A 20,480-nucleotide genomic window follows, 5' to 3' on the forward strand; every position below is an offset into this window, starting at 1 on the left:
TTTTTAAGACTGGGATATTAATATTATGCTGATTTTGAAGTCATCGTGATATTCCTGCCCCAGCCTACTAAATTACTGGGATTATAAGCATGTAGTACCACATCTGATTGATTCTTAAAGTTATATGCAGGGAAACATGGAGATGGCTTGGCCCAGCTGCTTTGGGAGACACGCATCACAGAGTTTCTGGTTAGATTCCAGGGCTCCTGGTATACAAACTGCTGTCCAGCTCCTGAGAGACTGATGCTCTCCTTCAGTCTGTGAAGTGTTCAGGCTTGTGTTTCTCTGTATGTCCCCTTAGTTGTCAAGGAAGCATAGCAATATGACAGGACAAATGGTTGTGGACATTAATCTTGTGTGCCCTGTATAGCTAGCGAGCATCGTTGTATCCTGGCAACTATACCTGCATCGATCCTGGCAATTGACATTATATTAATCTTCAGCCAGCTCTTCATTACTGAAGTCATTCCTGTTTGCGGTCTGACTTTACAGCCGCTCATTTTCCTCAGTCATCCCACCTCCAACTTCAAACCGTCTCTTTGCATTGTTTTTTGTTTTTTTTGTTTTTTAGGCCTTTCTTTTTTATCTGATCATGTTCTTGTTTTGCTGTGATAGTTTATTTGATCTGTGCCCCTCCTGTAAGAAGCAAATACAGACACCAACGATTCAGTAATCATAACACAGTCTGTCATCCTAGTTTCTCCTTCCATAGTTCTTGCCAGTATGCACTTGTAATCTTTCAAAGCTGGTTTTCATATGACACAGCTCAATTTCATCTTTTCTCCTGCTGCATTTAATTACACTTGAACAAACTAGGGGGGAGGGTCTCTGAGGAGTTTCCTCTAATGGTGGTCTTCAAATTGGCATAGGCACCTATAATATTGGTTATATTATGTCCTTCCCATCCCTATCATATGATGAAAATTACCAGATAGATGCCTGGATTGGCTGACTTGGCTGAATATTCGTTTTTATTCTATAATAGGAATTTTAAAATCCCATATATGAATTAAACCATTTGATTTATCACAACAGTCCATGATTTACATATTCCACCTCCAAATGTTGAAAGACACCAAGGGGCCAGAGATAAGTCACACTTAAGTATTAAACACAAGTTTAAACATGAAACTACTTGTGCTTGGTTTTCTGTCTGTACCATCTCAAATATTTCATTGACCATGTTTACTGGCTGAACATTCCATTATAAACACAAATTTGTCTGTACTCTAGTAGGGCAGAAGTACAATTTTCATACCCAGGAGGATATGATTCTGGTATTTTAAGATGTTTAGCAAAGTTTTATACTTCATATTTTTTCTCTGGACTCAAAAAGTTATCTAGTCATTTGTTTCAGTCTTAAAAGTAGCAGAGCATAGGGTAGAAGTTTGTCACAGCTCAGCAGAGGCACATGGTTAAGACAGAGGTGACAGTGGCTTCTCTGGCAGAAGAGTTAGCTGTGAAACCTTGGCTTTCTACTACTGTTTTTGGTCTCCTTTACTTGGAAATACCCTGATAGTTAAGGTAGGATTATGAACATCACATCAGTTCAAAGTGACAGGCCCACAGCATTTGTGAGGTTGCTGAACGGACCATATGTCACAGGTTGAAGCACACTTGTCATAGAATAAATTTCCTTGCATTTTACTCTTTAGGGTATTTCTAGGGAAATGGAGAGGAACTCATAAAACTACTGAAACAAGTTTAAAGATGTGGAAAGGTACTCATCCCATTTTTATCTTAAAAAATAACCAACGAAATAAATAACTTTTTTTATGTTCCGGGGATTAATCCCAGGACTTGTGTCGGGTGGGCAAAAGCTAATCACTGAAACACATCCTAGGCCTAAAAATAACCTTAGGAATATATCTTTATTATTAAGGAAATAACCTTAGTACACATATGTATTATATTTACACACACACACATCAATGTTAAATGTGTATTAACATCCAACACATGCATGCTTATAGATATGCCTCACGTATTGTGTAAGCATAAAGGAAAGAATAGAGATTAGACTAATTGGTCTCAGTAAGTAAAATTACCTTTTGAAGTAATAATTTTCCGATTGTTTTTTTTCAAATAATTTCTGACAACTTTTATGTCTACACACTCACTGACATTGTTTCTAGACATATAACTTTAAAATACCCACGTTTTCTTCAAACTTCATTTGTACACGACTGTCATTTATAGCTAACAGTAGTTTTAATGTTTCATTACCTTCTTTCATGCTTCATTTAGTCCTTCAGAGGTATTAGTTATAATCTATTAACTCTTCTAAATGTGCATCCATATGCATGACGTTCTGTCTTGGAAGCCATTGTTTATACAGTATGGAGCAACAGAATAGGGCCTAACCTGATCCCAACACAAAGCTTCCTAAAGGAAGTCAGCGGCATTCGGAAGTGTGTTTGCTTTAAGCATGTCGAAGAGGTAGTTATTCTTGTTCATGCCATGAATTTTAAAATCAATGTTCTAAGTTGATATATGTATAAAGTTTATTAATATTGGCTAACTATGATTCTCAAACTTTGAGGTGCAAGTGGAATGTCTTTATTACAGTTTATTTGTTGCTCTCTTGAATCACTCAACAGCGGAGATGCTTGGAGTATAAACTAAAAATCACAATGGTTGATATATGGCATTTGAACTCAAAGATCCGAGACCCTTTATATATGTATATATACATGTATATATACATATATATACATATATATGTGTGTGTGTGTGTGTGTGTGTATGTGTATGTGTAGGTGTGTGTGTATGTGTGTATGTGTGTGTGTATGTGTGTGTGTGTATGTGTAGGTGTGTGTGTATGTGTGTATGTGTGTATGTGTGTGTGTATGTGTGTATGCATATGTATATTCTGTACTGTCAACAATGTTTTGCTTCTTGCCCATCACTTTATGTCGTTTGGTAAATGAGTAAGACTATCCAATGCTACATGGCTTAGTTTTGTTTCTCAATTCTGTGATGAGTATTTTATCTGACTAAGCCCACATAAAGGAAAGTTTCTATTTTTGGCTCACTTTTTGATGGGGTACTTTCTATCATGCTGCAGATAGTACAGTGACATGGCTATGATGCTGCTTCTTTCTCAAAACAACAAAAGAGTGCTTGTACTCAACCAGCTTTTCCCTTTTTTTTAGCCCTGGGACCCTGTCCTTCAGTTGATACTGCCTACATGTTACATATCGCTGGAAATTCCCTCAAAGATATATTTGCAGGTTATTCCAAATCCACTGAAGTTGACGAAGAAGATTAGATATCACATTCTGAGAGTTCCCAGGAATATTTTGCTAAGGGAGAAAGCTCTTCATGTATGAGCTTGTGGCGAACATTGGGATAGTTAATCACCCAACTCTAACACCTGGGAGAAAAATATCTGACAAAACTAATAGGGAAAGTTCTTTATTCAAATTATTACTCTATTGCCTAAATTGATGACAAGCTGTAATTTTCTTTCTTGTAGCCCTCACTATAATTTGCTTCATTTAGTTCACAGAAGGGAAAGTTATATTTTTCTGTGATCACTGTGGCAACTACGGAAGCTGCTTTTTCTGGGTTAAGCTTTGTATAATGTCAACCCAAAGGAGTGTGCTTAGCAAGAAGAATGCAAAAGGTTAATTTTATGTTCGATCATCTTTCCTTGTGACCACTTGGGTGATCTTGCTCAGAACACGCACAGTACACAAAACGCACTTCTCCCACACATGCCAACCTGCCGCAGTCTTGCTCTTTAAATGTTCCAATCCCGAAAATAGATGCTTCTAAAGATCAAGCTTGAAATTCAGGATTCACAGTCCACATTCTTCTTGAGGGAAAGAAATTTTCTGAGATGAGAAAACTCACTCTATTTTCTTTTTCTGTATTTCATCAGCACTGTTATGTTTTTTTTTAATTGTTTAATCATTTTTTTTTACAGTCCAGTGTTTATCCCCCTCCCGGTCTGCCCTCTGCCTGTTCCACATCCCATACCTCTTCCCCTCCATCTCCAAGAGGATGTCCCCATCCCCCCACACCACCTGACCTCCCCACTCCCTGGAGCCTCAAGTCTCTTGAGGGTTAGGTACATCTTTTCTCACTGAGTCAAGACCCAGCAGTCCTCTCCCGTATCTTGAATTTATTACCTATTTCTAAGCTCTGATTTGCTTAAAGAAATGAGCTCAGTTGATATCCTGTAAGGATCAAGATGGTTTCTGAGGCTGTGAGTGTTTCAAGGACAGGAACGTATGTTTCACTTTGAAACCTGGCTATATAATTCTTTTTGCTAAGATGTCCTCGCATTATAGGAGAGCATCATTAGCCTCTCACTGTCTAGTTCCCCTGCCTCTTGCCTGTGTTTGCAGGTCTCCGTGGGCTCCACATGAGCAGTATTTGTCTTCCCTGCTGATAGGCTTGTGCAGACTACCTACCTTCTCAAACATTTAGTCTTGCAGCTTAGAGAAGTCATTTGCCAGGAATCTTTTCTGCCCCTCAGGTTAGGATATGAGCAAATCTCATGTAGTTCTTGGAGTCATTTAGACATAGTGCATTTAAATAGCTTTTGATATATTTCTCTCCCTCCACTGACTTTTGTAAAGAGAGAAAGTATACCTAATTCACCTTAGGAATTTCCAGAAAGGGGTTTATAGTTGCCTCTTAGTAAATGCTGAATAATGTCATTAACAGACATTTAAAATTTCTTAATATCATCCATGTAAGATATTATGTGAGGGTAAGTATGTGTTGAGTGTACAACTGGATTAATAAAGACTGAGACCGTCAAGTTACAGGAGAGTACAAACTGAATGTAGGGTGCTGTCAAAAAACAAAGAATTGAGCAGTTTCACCAGTCGGAAATTTTTGTTTGTTGCTAAAAATTTTTGTTTTCCTTGTTTCAGGAATAATTCAATGTATAAAAAATGTAGCTATGGTTGTATATTATACATGTTATTATGTAAATAATGGATGTACCACATTTGGTCCATGAAGTCAATAACTTTATGAATATTTTTATATTCTCAAGATAGGATTTTTATATTTAAAAATTTTATATTTATGCTTGATACTCCCATGGTAGAATATTTTTAGGTCCCAAATGAGTAAATATTTATTAAATGAGTGAATGGAAAAAAAGAATGAGTAGCCTATTTTGTTTATTTCTGTTTTAATATCTGAGTATGAATAAAGCCAGTAATTAGGACAGATAATTAATTATTAGTGACAATTAATTAATAAAACTATATCATATGATAAAAGCATTTTCAGATAAAAAAGTTTCAATTATTTTTTTCTAATCCCTTCCTGGCACAAAAAGAAGGAAGTGTGACTGTGTATATAATAACTCTTATCTGTCATTTTTCTATCTAAGAAATTTATCTATCTGTCCATCTATCTAGGTATCTACAAACATATGTAAATATTGTTTTGTTTCAAGACCATTACTGACATTTAGAGAGATCTGAGTTGCTACTGATCTCTCTGTTCCAGTTCATCACCACACAAATCATCTGGCTTCTACTGGTTTATACATGATCTTCCTCTAGAAAGCAATTCCCATCACCCTGTAACTGGTCTATTACTACACATGCATATTGTTTTAAAAATTGTTAGTACTCAGAGCTCCACCAATGACTCTATCATTTAGGCTGTAATACTTATATACAGTCTGTTCTGCCTGTAGTCTAACAAATTCCACCAATTTCTAAACACAGCATTCCAAATTGTGTCTTGTGTTTCCCCATCAAATTTCTTTGTCATTTCCTAGTCTGTGCTCCATTTTGAAATGAAAGCACAGGACTTGTAACTAGGTTCTTTTTTTCTAGACGAGTGCTTAGGTAATATGTCATCATTTGTTGAAAATATTAGCTATTCGGCAGGAAAATAGCTTTGTGCCTGTTTCTAAATCCAGGTTTATTTTCCCGAGGTGTATTTTATTTCATGCAATTTTAGGTTAGGTTTGCTAATACTATTTTGGGGGTTTTTGAATTTAGGTTGCTGAGAAATGCTTACCATTTTCCTTTTGATTATTTCCTTGTGATGTTTTGTATTAAAGTAGCTGGCACCATATGTTTCTTTAAGGAAAGCTCTTTCTGTTTCTGTATTCATGAGGAGACTGAAGGATGAATTCCCACTTTTTTCTTCCTTGAAGTCTTATGTTATCAGTTGGTGAAACCACTTTGGCCCGATGCTTCAGGAGATGATATTAATTATAGATAAAATTTTGTTAGTTTAAATAGACCTATTTAGATCACCTATGGCTCCTAGGAGTTATCGTTTGTTTCTCAGGTAATTCATACATTTCATAAAAGTCATGGCATTTGCACACATCGGGGGTGTTAAGTTTATTATCTTCTAGAGTTCATGAGCTCAGTAATCATCGCACATTTCCAATATTAATATTAATATTAGGATATATATATATGTATATATACACACACATATATATATGTATATACACTCTCTCTCTCTCTCTCTCTATATATATATATATGTATATATATATATATATATATATATATATATATATATATATATATCCTTCCTTTTCTGTCTTTTCTTCCCTGCCATTCCCCTCTCTAACTTGTTCTTTTCTTCTACCCTTTTTTCATTCTTAGTTGGGCTAGCAGTTTATTATTATTTTCTTTTTCAAAGAATCAGTTTTGGCTTCCCTAAATGCTCCTAAATGCTCCATCTATTTATCTGTCTGCCTGTCTGTCTGTCTGTCTGTTTGCCTGCCTATCTATCTATCTATCTATCTATCTATCTATCTATCTATCTATCTATCTATCACCTTTTATCTACTTTTCTATATACGTATGTATGTAACTATTTATCTATCATCTATTATCTGTCTATTTAATTATCAGACTATCACGTATAATCAATCTATCTTTCAAATATTTCTACATGGATTTCTGTTCTATTTTGATTTCTTAACTTATACTTTCTCTAGGTCTCTAAGTTTAAAGTTAGAATTATGATTTTTTTCTTTTGTCTTATACATAAAATCAGTACTATGAAATTTCTTCTCAATATGCTGATTTTTTTAAAGATATATATTTTAACTATGTTTAAAACACTTTATAATGTCTTGACAATTTCACTGAATAGTGACTCCAGACCATGGGCATGTTAGACAAGTGTTCTATCACTTTGAGCTAACACTCTTGTTTCTGGATTATCAAGGAACTGTTTTCCTGCTACATAGATAGTCAAAGAGTAGTAGACGAGTACTAGCAGTAGTATTAGTGACTATAAGTAGTGGATGAGGCCATCCTCCATCATAATCTGCATCTTTTAAAACCAGTAATGGAAAATGCAAGATTTTGATGACTATTCAAAAGATCTTCATCTGAGCCATTTCTCAAGTCCTTGGTAGGGACCTGACATTGAAATCTACCTTGAAGTTCTTTTGAAAAAGACACAGCATTATGTTCTCAGATAAAATATTCCCTCTTTTGTCCTAAGAGTGGTCTGCAATGTAATGGTCCTTTTGGGTCTGACTCAGTTTCACCCTTGAAAATGGCCAAGTTCACATGTAATAAACTCTATAAATCTTCTATGTTATGCTCTGTGTATCTCATCAAAAATTCTTCCACAGAAATAAAAAGTGGGGAGTTGAAGGGAGTTAACAAGGAGATTCTGCTCACTGTCCAAGTTTATATGTAACATATTTTCTATGTTATGCTCTGTGTATCTAATCAGAATTCTTTCCACAGAAATTAAAAGGTGAGAAAATGAAGAGAGTCTGTAGGGAGACACCATTGTGTACCATTACCATGTAGCTCAGGCTGGCCATTTACTAACTACATACACACAGACAGCTTAAGAGGGCCTCAAATTTGCAATCTTCCTGGATCTGATTCTGCACTGCTGGCATGACAGGCACGTACCTCCATGTCTAATTTGACAGTCTTTATCATAAATGTGCCAAGAAGAGTATTGCCTTAATACTGAAGGATTTTTCCACCTACATTTTTCCTGTTGATTTCTAATATACTCTATTGTGGTCTGAAAATATATTTTGTGTAAATTTACTATTTTAGATTTATTTGGGCATATATTGTAAACCAAATCTCAGTAAATATTTTGGGATTGCTTTTTTGTTGTTATTTTCTGTAACATTTTACACATTTTAGTAAGAGCAAATTGATTGGCAGAGCTGTTTAAATCATCCATATTTTTTATTAATAGTCTACCCACTGCATCCATCATTTACATAGAGGCTTGGTATAGTCTTCAAGTGTAAAAAGCCTAGCTTTCCATTCAGTTCTATTGAGAGATAATTTATTTATTATGATTACTTATCATTTAATGAGGGATGTTTTTATTACATTAAAGCTATGTTTTAACAATCACCATTAATCTCTAATTTTTTTTCAGGCCCCTGGAAGGAAACTTTGTTCTCAATAACATTCATTCTCAACCTCATACTAATTAGAGTTGTTTATTTTAGTGACTTTGTAGAATTAGTATTTAAAGTTATCCTTTATTGTTAATGGTCATTAAGATCTCTGCTTAGTTACCTGAGTACCCAGTTCATATTAGAAGATTTCTTAAATGATTAGGCACAATAAACAGCCTATCCTTGCTAGGGGCTCTACATGTCCAGGCATGCTTCTATTATCAGTTAGGCAGATGCCATTTCTGTCTCTGCCTTCACTTCAGACTTTTAATTGCTTGCCTGCATTTCAGCTGAAGGTGAGAATGTATAGCCTTTCCAGATCTTTCTGAGCATTCACATGATTCTCTGAATGGATAGAGCATGCAGGGAGCTTTCTAGATTCCTGGGCATGGATCGAATACTTTTAAATCCTCTGAAGGCAGAGGATTCCCCAGATTTTCTCCAAAGAAAAGTTTTGTAGCTGGTGTAATGTTGCCCCTAAACATTACTGACCACCTCAGACAGCTGTGAGGTTAACATGTTTGTTATAATTGTTTTCAACAAGTACCTCTAGAGAAAAAAAATAATGCTTTTTACACTGGGCTTGTTCTATGTCAGGTCAATAAGAAACAGCCTTGCAACCAGATTCTTTCCGGTAAGTGCTAAGACAGGTTTAGAAAACAATTCTTTTGGAATAGAACTTAGAAAAAAAAAGCAGTGAATATATTCTTTCCAGCAGGTGACTTCTAAACTGCATTGGGAATTGGGGCTATTAATTTTTGAGGCCTCTGCACATCTGAAGAGAAGCAAGGAGACAAAGTCAAATTAAAATGTAATAAAGCTCGTTGTTATTAGCAAGAATTTCTTCCCCGTTTTAACATAGACCTAAAGATGCTACTTCTCCCATTTTTGCTACTTTTGTTTTATTATTGTTACTTTAATGGAAGAAAATGAATAGTCTTTCAGTGTTTTACTAATGCCAAGTGCCATGAGGCTGTATGCTAGAATGACAGATGAGCACGCTGTGTCTTTCTACAGTGTTAAAATCGAGTAACAATGAATGCACAAGATTTAGCAGGTTTTGAGACAGCAACATGCCATAAAATCTGCTTCCCTTAATAGTTTAGTTGAGGCCCAAGAAGGTGCATGATCCCAATCTTAATTGTCACATATCAATACTCATATAATATAACACAAAGGAAACATATATATATATATATTTAACTATATACAATTATATATAGTTAAATACATATAACATACAGACAAATGTGAGGTGTGTGTATGACACATACAGACAAATGTGAGGTGTGTGTATGTGCATGTGTGCGTGCATATGTGTTTATGTGTACATGTATGTGTGTGCGCACATGTGTGTTACAGAATGCGTGTAAGTTAGAGATTATCTGTAGCATAGTTAGGGTCCTCAGATGTGAGAGAGAGTGTATAGATACGACACTGAGTGAGATCAACGCTGACAGGTAGCAGATGGAAGCAGGTTTGAGAGCAAAGCTGTAGAATTCAGCTGCAGAGAGAAATGGTCAAACCCTAGGGGAGCAAGTAGGGAACTGTCAGGTTCAGGTACTTGGTCAGGTCTGGGTCCTAGTTCAGACAGGCAAATAGGTGAGTAGGCAGATGATTGAGGATACTGGATCAATAAGAAGGACCAATCTGAGACAGAAAATCTTCAGTCCTTGACATATACATAGATACTAGCTATCAGGTAATAGGTTAGTATGGATCTGTCCCATGACAGTGTTAGGTATCTGTCATTTTATTGGGTCCAGATAAAGGAATTACACCCTTTTCTCAATCTGGTATGCCTGATAAATTCTTGGGTCTGGTTTCCCTGATATTATTGTATTGTACCCATATGCCTCTACCATTTCAGTTCTTCCTAATAAGTGCATAGAGAAGTCTTCCTTTCTGTTCAAGGGATATGCCACCTATACTGTATGGGTTGGGTGGTGCCTAACAGATGGTGCAGTTTCTATGTTCACCCAGGGCCTGTATTCATCCATCTTCCTCAAAATAAAGACAAAGCAGCTTACACACTAGAATCTCTGTGGGCAACACACAGATAGATGGAAGAAATCATCTTATACAATATGGAGAGCCTTTTCACCTACTGAATCATGTGTGTTTGTGTGATTTATGTGTGTCTATTTATGGTGAGGGCACATGGGCATGTGAAGGCCAGCTGTTGATGTGAGATGTGGTCCTTGGTCACACATCTCCTGATATTACATTGGTGTACTTATTTTCCATGTGTGTGTGCCACACTGCATGTGTAGAGGTCAGAGGATAACTTCTACCCCATGGTTCCTGCGGATCACACTCAGGTTTGGCAGCTAGCCACTCAAAAAACTGAGCCTCTCACTAGCTCTCAGCCCTTTACTTTGAGTTAGAGTCTCTCCTTAACTTTATGCTTACCAGTGGGGCTGGAGTTGCTGTCTGGTGCTCTGGGGGTTCACCTGAAAGGAAAAGTATCAGTTTAGGACTCCCACGACCAAGTTCTCAGTACTAAAGAGATCTATTTGTCCCAGAGGGACAGAGGACAGGGAATAAGAGACAAACACAGGAGGATGATGGAGAAGGGGAAGGGAAGAAGAGAAAGGGGGAGAGGTATTTGTCCCAGAGAACAAAGGACTGTCTCTGGATAGAGAGGAGACAGATATGGGACATAGGAAAGTGGTGGTTTATAAGGTAAAATGAGAAATCCCCTGTTAGGATTAGGTGTTTAATTTTAACTGGGCATGTTAATTAGGTGACCCAAAGGGGCTTTTGATAGCTGGCCTTCACTACTTTGATAACTGGACTTTGGTAGTCAGCCTCAGGAGGAGGGATTGGCCAAATAAGGAAATAGACCTTGAAGGGTAGCATTAAAAGCATAATCTAATGGTTTTTAGCAAGGCAGTGGGAATTTGGGAGAAGAGTAGGGCCTTCCAGAGGCAGGCTTAATACACTCAACTTAGATAGAGTCCATTCACTACCTATGTCTCATCTAAACCTATTAGGGTTACATATTTTTGCATTCCTTATATTTTGTTTGCGTGGGTATTGGGATCCAAACCATGCTTGAGAGGCGTTGTTTATGGAGTAAGCTATGTCCACATACCCTTATCAAATTTTGATGCTGTGTCATTAGCTACATTTTTAAATGAAGACTTTTATAGATTGCTTTACATAGCATCTTAATCATCATTTAATGTGACTCTTTATCACTGACAATTTTATTTGTTCTAAGTTCTTGTGAAATTAAAACAGTCATTCAAGGTTTACTTTTAACACTATTAGCATGACATATTTTCTCTTTCCCTGCACTTTTACCTATTTGAATCATTATATTTAGACTTTTGGTTGATAACATATAGGCGGGTCTTGTATTTTTTGTCCTTTTGCAAAATCTGTCTCATAAATAGTACATGTAAGTCATTTATATATTAAATGGTTGTTGACTTAGTTGAATTTATTTTGACTATGTTGAATTTAATTCTCCATTCCTTGTTTAATTTGCTTCTTCTTCTGGTTGGTCTGACCTGGCTTTAACTGAGCATTTTATATGAGCCCTGTTCTCAGTTCTTGCCTTCAGCCACATTATCAAGTGCTAAGGGCACTCAATATGTTGTTACTATTGCTTACTAAAGAGTGGTATTTTGGATGCGGTAAGGATAATAATAAACTCACATTTCATGTTTTTTCACCGGTACTCTTTCTTTGCTGATATGGATCCAAATTTTTGATTTCTTTCAATTATCCTAGAGAACTACTGTTAATAGTCATTGAGAGTGAATCTGCTCCTTATGATAGCTCTCGTCCTGTGTGAGACAGTATTTCTCTTCTCCTTTGGAAGGAGAGCTATCCTTGACACAAGTGTCTCCATGAACTACCTGTTCTCCATGTTATTTACAAAGGCAGTGTCTCTCACTGAACTCAGGTCTTACTGGTTAGCTAGTCTAGATAGCTAGCTCACCTGTGGCTCTTCTTTCTTCACTCTCTGAACACTGAGATGACAGACAGGCTCCTACATCCTCCTATATTTTATGTGAATGCTGGAATTCAGAGGTTTCTCCTCAGGTCTCTTGGTTGCTTATAAGGTCAAATATTTCTTTTCTCTGTGATCTTTTTCCTCTTCTTCAGCTTTATTAGCATACATGTTTTATATATTTTTTTTTAAAAAAGAACTGTCCCACAGTGACAGAATGGTCTGGCCTATATTTTCATTGTTCTGTTCCACCTTTACATACACATTGGATGAAATTTATGATAATCTACCTTTAAGGGTAGTGAGTCTTTGGCCATGTCTATTTTTACTAATGTGAAATCATTCTCCATTTCTGTTGCTGTGCTTTTGGTTCTTAATATTTCCATTTCATGCTTCCACTGAGTTTTTGCCTCTATGTTTATATTATCTACCTAGTCTTGTATTTTACATGTTTCTTCAAATAAAATTCAGCATTTTGATTAGTCATTTCAAGTTGCTTGATTAATTCTAATATCTATGCCATTTGTGAATACTGACTATATTAATTTTTTTGTGTGTTTCACATTTCTGCTCTTTGGAGTGTCTTATAATTTTGTGTACCATATAAATATATGGTGTGTGTGGGTGTGCACGTGTGTGTGTATGTGTGTGTGTGTATGCCCAATCTTGCTTCTCTGATCTAAGCATCTAAGTATGATCAGTCTTGTCAGTATTTATGTGTGAGAGAGGGATAGAGAAGGAACTAGGTGTGCTATTTCTGCTATTCTAACTGAGATACATTTTTTTTCTTTTTTTTCTTTTTTTTTTTTTAAAGATTTATTTATTTATTTTTATTATTTATGAGTACACTGTAGCTGTCTTCAGACACACCAGAAGAGGGCATCGAATCTCATTACGGATGGTTGTGAGCCACCATGTGGTTGCTGGGATTTGAACTCAGGACCTCTGGAAGAGCAGTCAGTGCTCTTAACCGCTGAGCCATCTCTCCAGCCCCCCTGAGATATATTTTTAAAGAAAATATTTATAGTAGTATGGTTAGAATTGGGGGTATATTTAATGTGTGCTATGTTATGAGTGCTAAGGGCTTTATATTCTTATAGCATCCCTAATTGTCTCTCATGCTGGATTTTTTCCTTTCCTTAAGTAGCTTCTCTTCAGAGAGGTTCTGTATGCTACAGTTTTCCTTACGACTTACTATGGGTAAAGCAGAGCTCTGTTAACATGGCAGCAAGTAATGGAAGAGAGAGAAATTTCTATTATCTAATGACTAAACATAGATCCTTAACTTAGTGCATTGTGACCTCCACTGGTCTTTTCATAGTGGTGTAGCTTAACACAGCCCAGCTTCCATGCCTTACTAAAGGTTTCCCAAGATATTTTTCATGAATTCTGGTTCTATTTACCTAGGCCTGCTATGCAGCACAGAAAGAAATCTGTGGGATTTAGTGAGAGGCTGCTGATAATCAACTGAACTAATGTGCCCAAATTATTGGTATCAGGACATAAGCTTTTGCTTTAGAGAAAGCTGATTATATTTTACATTTGTATTTCATGGTTACTGCATTTCTCCTCTCCCTGACACAGCTAGAAAGGGATCCTTAACATGGGAAGCCATTGTGGATCTTGAAAGTAAAGTCCACGGTGAGATAGAGCATGAGAAGATGGCAGTCCCAGGGCTTCTCATTCTGCAGTGGAGTCAGCCTCCAAACGTCACTGAAATAGATGTGTGCGCTATGCTACCTGCTTATGACACTGGTGGTAAGTATCTCACAAATGTGTTCTGACATGCCTCTGCCTCTCTAGGTCTTGGAGTGATTGATGGTTTACCTTGCAGCTTCGTTTTTCTGATGGGTTCAAGAAAAGCCATTGATTTTCAGGTTTTTTTTTTTTAACTTTCTACTGATTTTTTGTTAGTCTCAGATAATGCACCCCAGTCCCACTCAGCTCCCCATCTCCTAATATCTGCCTTTCTCCCACCCCCCACATAAAACACTCACAAATAAAACAACTACAACAACAACAACAACAAAAAACAAAGCATAGAAAACATCTCATCATGGAATCTGTAGTGTATCACATATTGTCCCAGGGTATATCCCTTTATCTACATATCTTTACCTGCAAATATTCATTGCAGTGAATCATTGGTCTGGTTCGAGATCTCTGGTTTCTGTGACACCATCAAGGTTGGATTCTCACCAGGACTCCTGGTTACTCTGTTGTCACCCTGTGTTGTGGAAATTGCACCTTTGAAACAGCAGGGCCGGTCCTTCCAAGCATCCCAGTCAATCACAGATAGTACAGATTTGGGGGTGGGCCAATTCAGAGCAGCGCTGGATCTGGATCTGGGTGAGAGCTAAGCTGGTCAGCTCACTGGCTCATCCTTCATCTGCATTAACAGGGTGAGTTCTGTATTGACTAGGCCACCAAATGCTGCCACCAGCAGGACGCAGTCAGCTCTCTTGCTCTCAAGTCTTCAAGGACAGCTTAACCAACCCATGCCTGCCTCCAGAGCCAGATTCACTGTGCTGGTCCTATGTAGGTAAGGCACAGGCCTCATTGTCTCGAGTGGTGCAGCCTGTGAGAGGCTGGGCCAGCTCTCCGGCTCTCATACTCTCTGTGCTGTCTCACCTGTGCCTTTTCCAACAGGGCCAGATCTATTGTGCTGCCCAGGTGACGTGCAGGGCTAGCTCTCCTTGGTACTACAGCTCACGAAGGGCAGGGCCGGATCACCCGCTCTCAATGTCCTAGGGCCAGTGGAACTGCTGCCCATGGTGAAGGACAAGTGAGGGTATCACCTCCACACCCAACCATCTCATAGCAGATGAGTGGCTAGCCAAGTCACCCTTCCTCTATCCTCAGGGCTGGCTGACGTGATCCTCCAAGAATTGCAAAGGACTTTATTGGACTTGGTTTACTCTTTTACCATAGAAAACACTGTACAGCTCTAGACTGTGTACAGCCCTTAAAGAAGAAGGTTGCTCTTACGTAGACAAGACAGAGATGGTTAAAGAGAGCATGAAAAGGGTCAGAGAAAGCCTTTAGAAAAGACAAGGGGGGGAGGGAGGGAGAGAGAGAGAGAGAGAGAGAGAGAGAGAGAGAGAGAGAGAGAGAGGAGGAGGAGGAGAGGAGATGAGAGCTAGTACAAGAATTGGTTTTCAACCTCTCCATGGTTGTCAACACTATTTCCTTCCATTTTGAGAGCATTAATTGGGTTACTTCTGCTTATTTTCTTTGGTTCTTGGGCCATAAATAGGCTGACTAACTTTGTGAAACAACAGATAGATGATTTGATAGCAAAACCTTTTCAGATACATTATCATAATTTAGCTATGGAGGACCACGAGACTCAAGATAAGGTTGTTACCCTATCCAGGGTGTTCCCAAAACACATCTCCACTCAACCTAAAAGAGAGGACTCCCACCTCTAGACCAAGCAGAGAGGGACCACCCAGAACCCCCTCTAACTGGCCATCTAAATTCTTGCTTAAGCTGCGAGGTTAAGCACCGCAAGGGAATATAAATAAAAATTAAAAATATCCTTCTGGGTTTCCTGAGGGACAAGCCTGACTGCATAGGGATTGATGTCAAAAGTATCCCCTCTCCAGGAAAAAGACATCGGAATGGGTATGGCTCTCATGCCTCACTGAATAATGACAGGAGGATCGGAGCCATTTCAAGGTCCCCTTCAAATACTGGAGGTCAGGCCTCTATCCCCGCCTTGCAAGACTGGAATCGGTCCTTCTATACTTGGAGAAAGGAGATGTCAGGGGCAGCCCTGCTTATACACTGAAGGCCTAAAATCGGCAATAGACCTAACTCAGCTTGCTAGCACAAAGTCTTAGGTCTCTGTGGAAAAACACTGAAACAGATATTGTAAGATATTGTAAACAGGCAGCTTTGGTGGAAAATTGCCAGCCTGTTCTCCTGAAGGCTAAAGCTGGTGAACGACGGGCTGAGCTCTCCAGAGCTCAGCGTCCTGTAAGGGCTGGGATCAGTTATGCACAGCTCTGGATATCCAAATGGTCCTGGTGGCTGAACAACCAGGGGCATCTCTATGTTCTCTAGTGGCAATATGAGCCCTGGACATCGGCCCCTGCTACTGCATAGCCACGGACTGAGACATGGTCCTCAACAGCAGCGCAGACTGGGACCTCATCATGGCCTCAGGTGACATGGCAGGGTATAAACAACAGGCTATTCCTCTCTGCCATCTCTCTTCATAATGCTCAAACTGTCCCACTTCTCTTTCTCTCCCATCTGACCACCACATACTTGCTCATCGTGATATCTCCTGCTGCAGGTCGGCCACATGGCGGGACCTCAGGTGACATCCTCCATTCATGCTACAGGCAAAGCAGCAAGCAGGTATCCATGGTCCGCCTGTGCAATGCACTGGAGGGCAGGTCTGTGCAGTGGCCTGGCAGTATACATATCTCTGTTTGTCTTTCTCCTCGAGCACTGTGCTGCCTGGATTTGATTTGATTCAATTTAATTTTTATGAGTCATAGGCATAAGCAAGCTTTGGCCACCAAGCCAGGCATCAAGCTAGGATAAGCAAAGGACATCCAATCGCTATGACCCTGAGGGATAGAAGAAGAATAAAGTATCTCTGTGCCCATCGCAGGGGGTGGGAGGTAGCCGCTGATTTTTTTATGTGTCGTTTTTTCTTTCTATGAGTACTAGAGTGGGGATGGAAACTTGTTCAGTGTCAGGACTGAGACAGGAAACGTACTCTCAGTAATTTGAATTAGATATTCATATTTCTTTATGTCTGTTTTGTTGTTTTGTTGTTGTTGTTGTTAATTTTTTACTATTTGTCTATTAAAGCAGAACAGTCCCTGTAGTAGCTATGGCATCCTGATGAGTAAATCTGCTCTTATCCATAATTACAATAATGAAGAATATGTAGAACGTTCTAGAAGCTTTCTTTCTTCTTTGCACTTATTATATACCATTACCTGTAATAATTATCTGACTCATGGCTCCTGAGATTAGTGTTCCCTGCCTTAGAATTCCGATTTGTTCCCTTTGTGTTGTACATAATGAACTTTATTTTTTATTTTATATCTTCTAGTGATTAAAACTTTTCTTTGACAGTTTCAAATGTAATACATTTCGGTTTCTCTCCACCCTCCTCACCCCCTTCCGACAATCACCGCTTCCTCCTATGAGCCTCTTTCCTACATTCGTGTGGTTTATTTTGTTTTCATGACCAAATAGGGATGTCTGTATAACCATGGATATGGAACTCTTCAGGGAAGCCAGGTAGACTTCTCACTGTGTATGTAACTCAAGACAATCAATTACCCTCTTTTAGAATACATCAGTTTACAAAAGTTCATGTGGTATCTCTGCATCAAGAGTGCCATGTTATGTACCAATCTAGGCTAGTTCTGACTCAAGTTTCAAGTCTCCTTATTGCTGACAGAGAATAATAGGTCTTTAGAGGTCTCTGTGTCATCAGATTATTACTCTCTATATACACATGCACATATATATATATTTTTTTCTATATACATTATGTGTGTATGTATATACATATATATTCAGCTTAGTACTCTAATATGCAATTATGCTATGCAAGAATATGTTTTGTGTGTCTATGTTATCACCAATTTCTCTTGGACCCATTAGAAAAATAATAAATCATCCTGAAATCTGGAGAGGCAAAGGCATGTCAGTACATGTTTGTGATATGTTTCCTTGGAGAAGAAAACAGCTTCTTTGGTGAAGTGTTGAAGGCAATCAGTGAAGAAGAATGAAAATCTGTTGGACTCAAGTCCTTGTGTGTGTGTGTGTGTGTGTGTGTGTGTGTGTGTATGTGTGTACGTGAGTTTGTGTGTATGTATTCATTTATGTGTGTATGCATGTGTGTATATGTGCCTGTCTATGTGTATGCCACTGTTCTTATTAAGGTGACGAATTCCTGACGAAATCACATTAGAAAAGAGAGGTACAACCAATTACGGTGAGGAATGCATGAAGTACACTTAAAGCATCTGATCTCATTGTATCCCCAGTCAGGAAGCAGAGGAGCTGAATGCTGGTGTTTGTCTCACTTTCTTTTTATTTAGACAAGGTCTCCAACCCATAGAAAGATGCTACTATCCTTCATGGTGAGATTCCAACTCAGTCACACAGTCTAGCACCTTCCTCATAGACAAATTCAGGTTTGAATTCTACGCAGTTCTGTGTGTTCCCAAGTTGACAATATTAACAATCACAATTTATATATAATATATACACATTTTATGCATTATATATAATACATATAACATGAATTATATATATATGTATATATATGTATATACACACACACACACACACACACACACACACACACATACATGTACATATATATGGTTTAATCCTATAAGAAAATTTACAGGAAGGTACTCTGTAGGAAGATGTATAAATTATATTTGATGACATGGGGCAGACTTGCACCCAAATAACTGAGTTGCTCTTGGCTTCTCCCTTCCTACACTGGTTCATAGAAGGTTGTGCTCTGTCCGGGTGTGTTCTTATTGTTATGCCAAGATTACCTGAAGCAAATAGCCTCAAGTTTTATGTAGTATGCAGATTTCTAGGATAAAACTCTGCTTATTAAAAGAGAACCTCAGAGAACTGGCTTGAGAGGTTTTTTTGATGATGTCTAGGTATTTCATATGCATACTAAATTTCGAGACTCCCTCTCTTAACTCTTCATTGCCAACTTCTGCCGTTCTCTGTAGTAATCACAACCGAGCCAGTCATTTGGCAGGAACCATTGCTCACCCTGGTCTCATTCTGCTTAGCGAAATGATAAATGTATCTCAAATTAATATGGGCTGCATGAATCACAAACATAACACTTATTTTTAAATCCTTTAATGTTTTAAAGATTCATCCCACGGAGCTGTTTATTTCTTCAACCAGGGCTGAAGTGCGAAAGCTTTCTTCACAGTTCTTCTAATTATACAGTCACACTATCAACCGTGGAGAGTGAATCAATGCCACAGTGTTGTTCCAGCACACTGCTTTGGAAGAAATGCATTAGGGCGTTATATGATATTGTCAATCTTATGACAAAGTAGAATCTAGTCTGGAATAAAATGCATACTTTTAGAACTTAATGTAGAAGATATCTTACTTTCCAGCTCCCATCGTCCTCAGAGACGGAGATAAAAGAGCTTGTCGGGGATTACCCAGTATCAGTTTTAATATTTAGGTTGCTTTCCTCACACTTCAACATAAAGTTAGCACAGTGTGTTCTCTTTATTGCATTAAATTTGCTTTTAGAGTTGTAAGAGAAAATTGGGTTGAAATGCCTCCCTCCCCCATCCTATGTGCCTTTCATTCTTTTTTTCATCCTGCATATACTTTTCACGTGATCAGTTAACCACCATGAGAGCACTAATATAAAAGACACTCAAGGTAGATATGAGTATTTAGCCTACATAGGACATGGCTGAGAAATAATACTTATGAATTGTGTAGCTTACTTGTTTTCTGGATGGATGGATTACATGGACACACTTCTTTTTCAATTCAAAATACTCTAACTAGGTGTGATTTTATTTTTCCTGTTGAAATTTGCCTTCCATTTCCTGTCCCCTTCGCCTCTGAGAGGATACTCCTTGTCTTTTCAGATCAATAAATTCATCTTCCTGCCCTCTCAAAAAAGAGAAAGTACAATATTTACAGCGATTAGAGGCATTGTAAACATAAATTTTCATTTCATATTAAAGAAATAGTCACACAAAGTAAGAAATCTGCCCATGAGTGGCCAAGACACTTGTGTTTACGAGAGACTCATTTTCATTTTCATTCGCAATAACTTCAAGAACAAGAAATTTCCAGAACAAAAGCCCCTATGACACTGAAAATCCCAGTGTGATACTAAATGTGGTATTCCTATAAATACTGGTACTATCAGAGTGCTCCAGGTGAATCTTTGGGCTTGTATGAAATGCTCACGATACAATACCACAAACCATTACCAGTTATAGGCAAGAATCAATAGCGGCCATGTTGGAATTGGCACTGAGCACTCAAGAAACAGCTGGCTCAGGTCCAGTGCTCTGTATTGCTATCCTATTAAATCCTTACTCTCTTTTAGTGAAGTGCCACACGTTC

This window comes from Grammomys surdaster, unplaced genomic scaffold (assembly GCF_004785775.1).
Source record: "Grammomys surdaster isolate TR1022 unplaced genomic scaffold, NIH_TR_1.0 126028, whole genome shotgun sequence".
In the NCBI taxonomy this organism is placed as follows: domain Eukaryota; kingdom Metazoa; phylum Chordata; class Mammalia; order Rodentia; family Muridae; genus Grammomys; species Grammomys surdaster.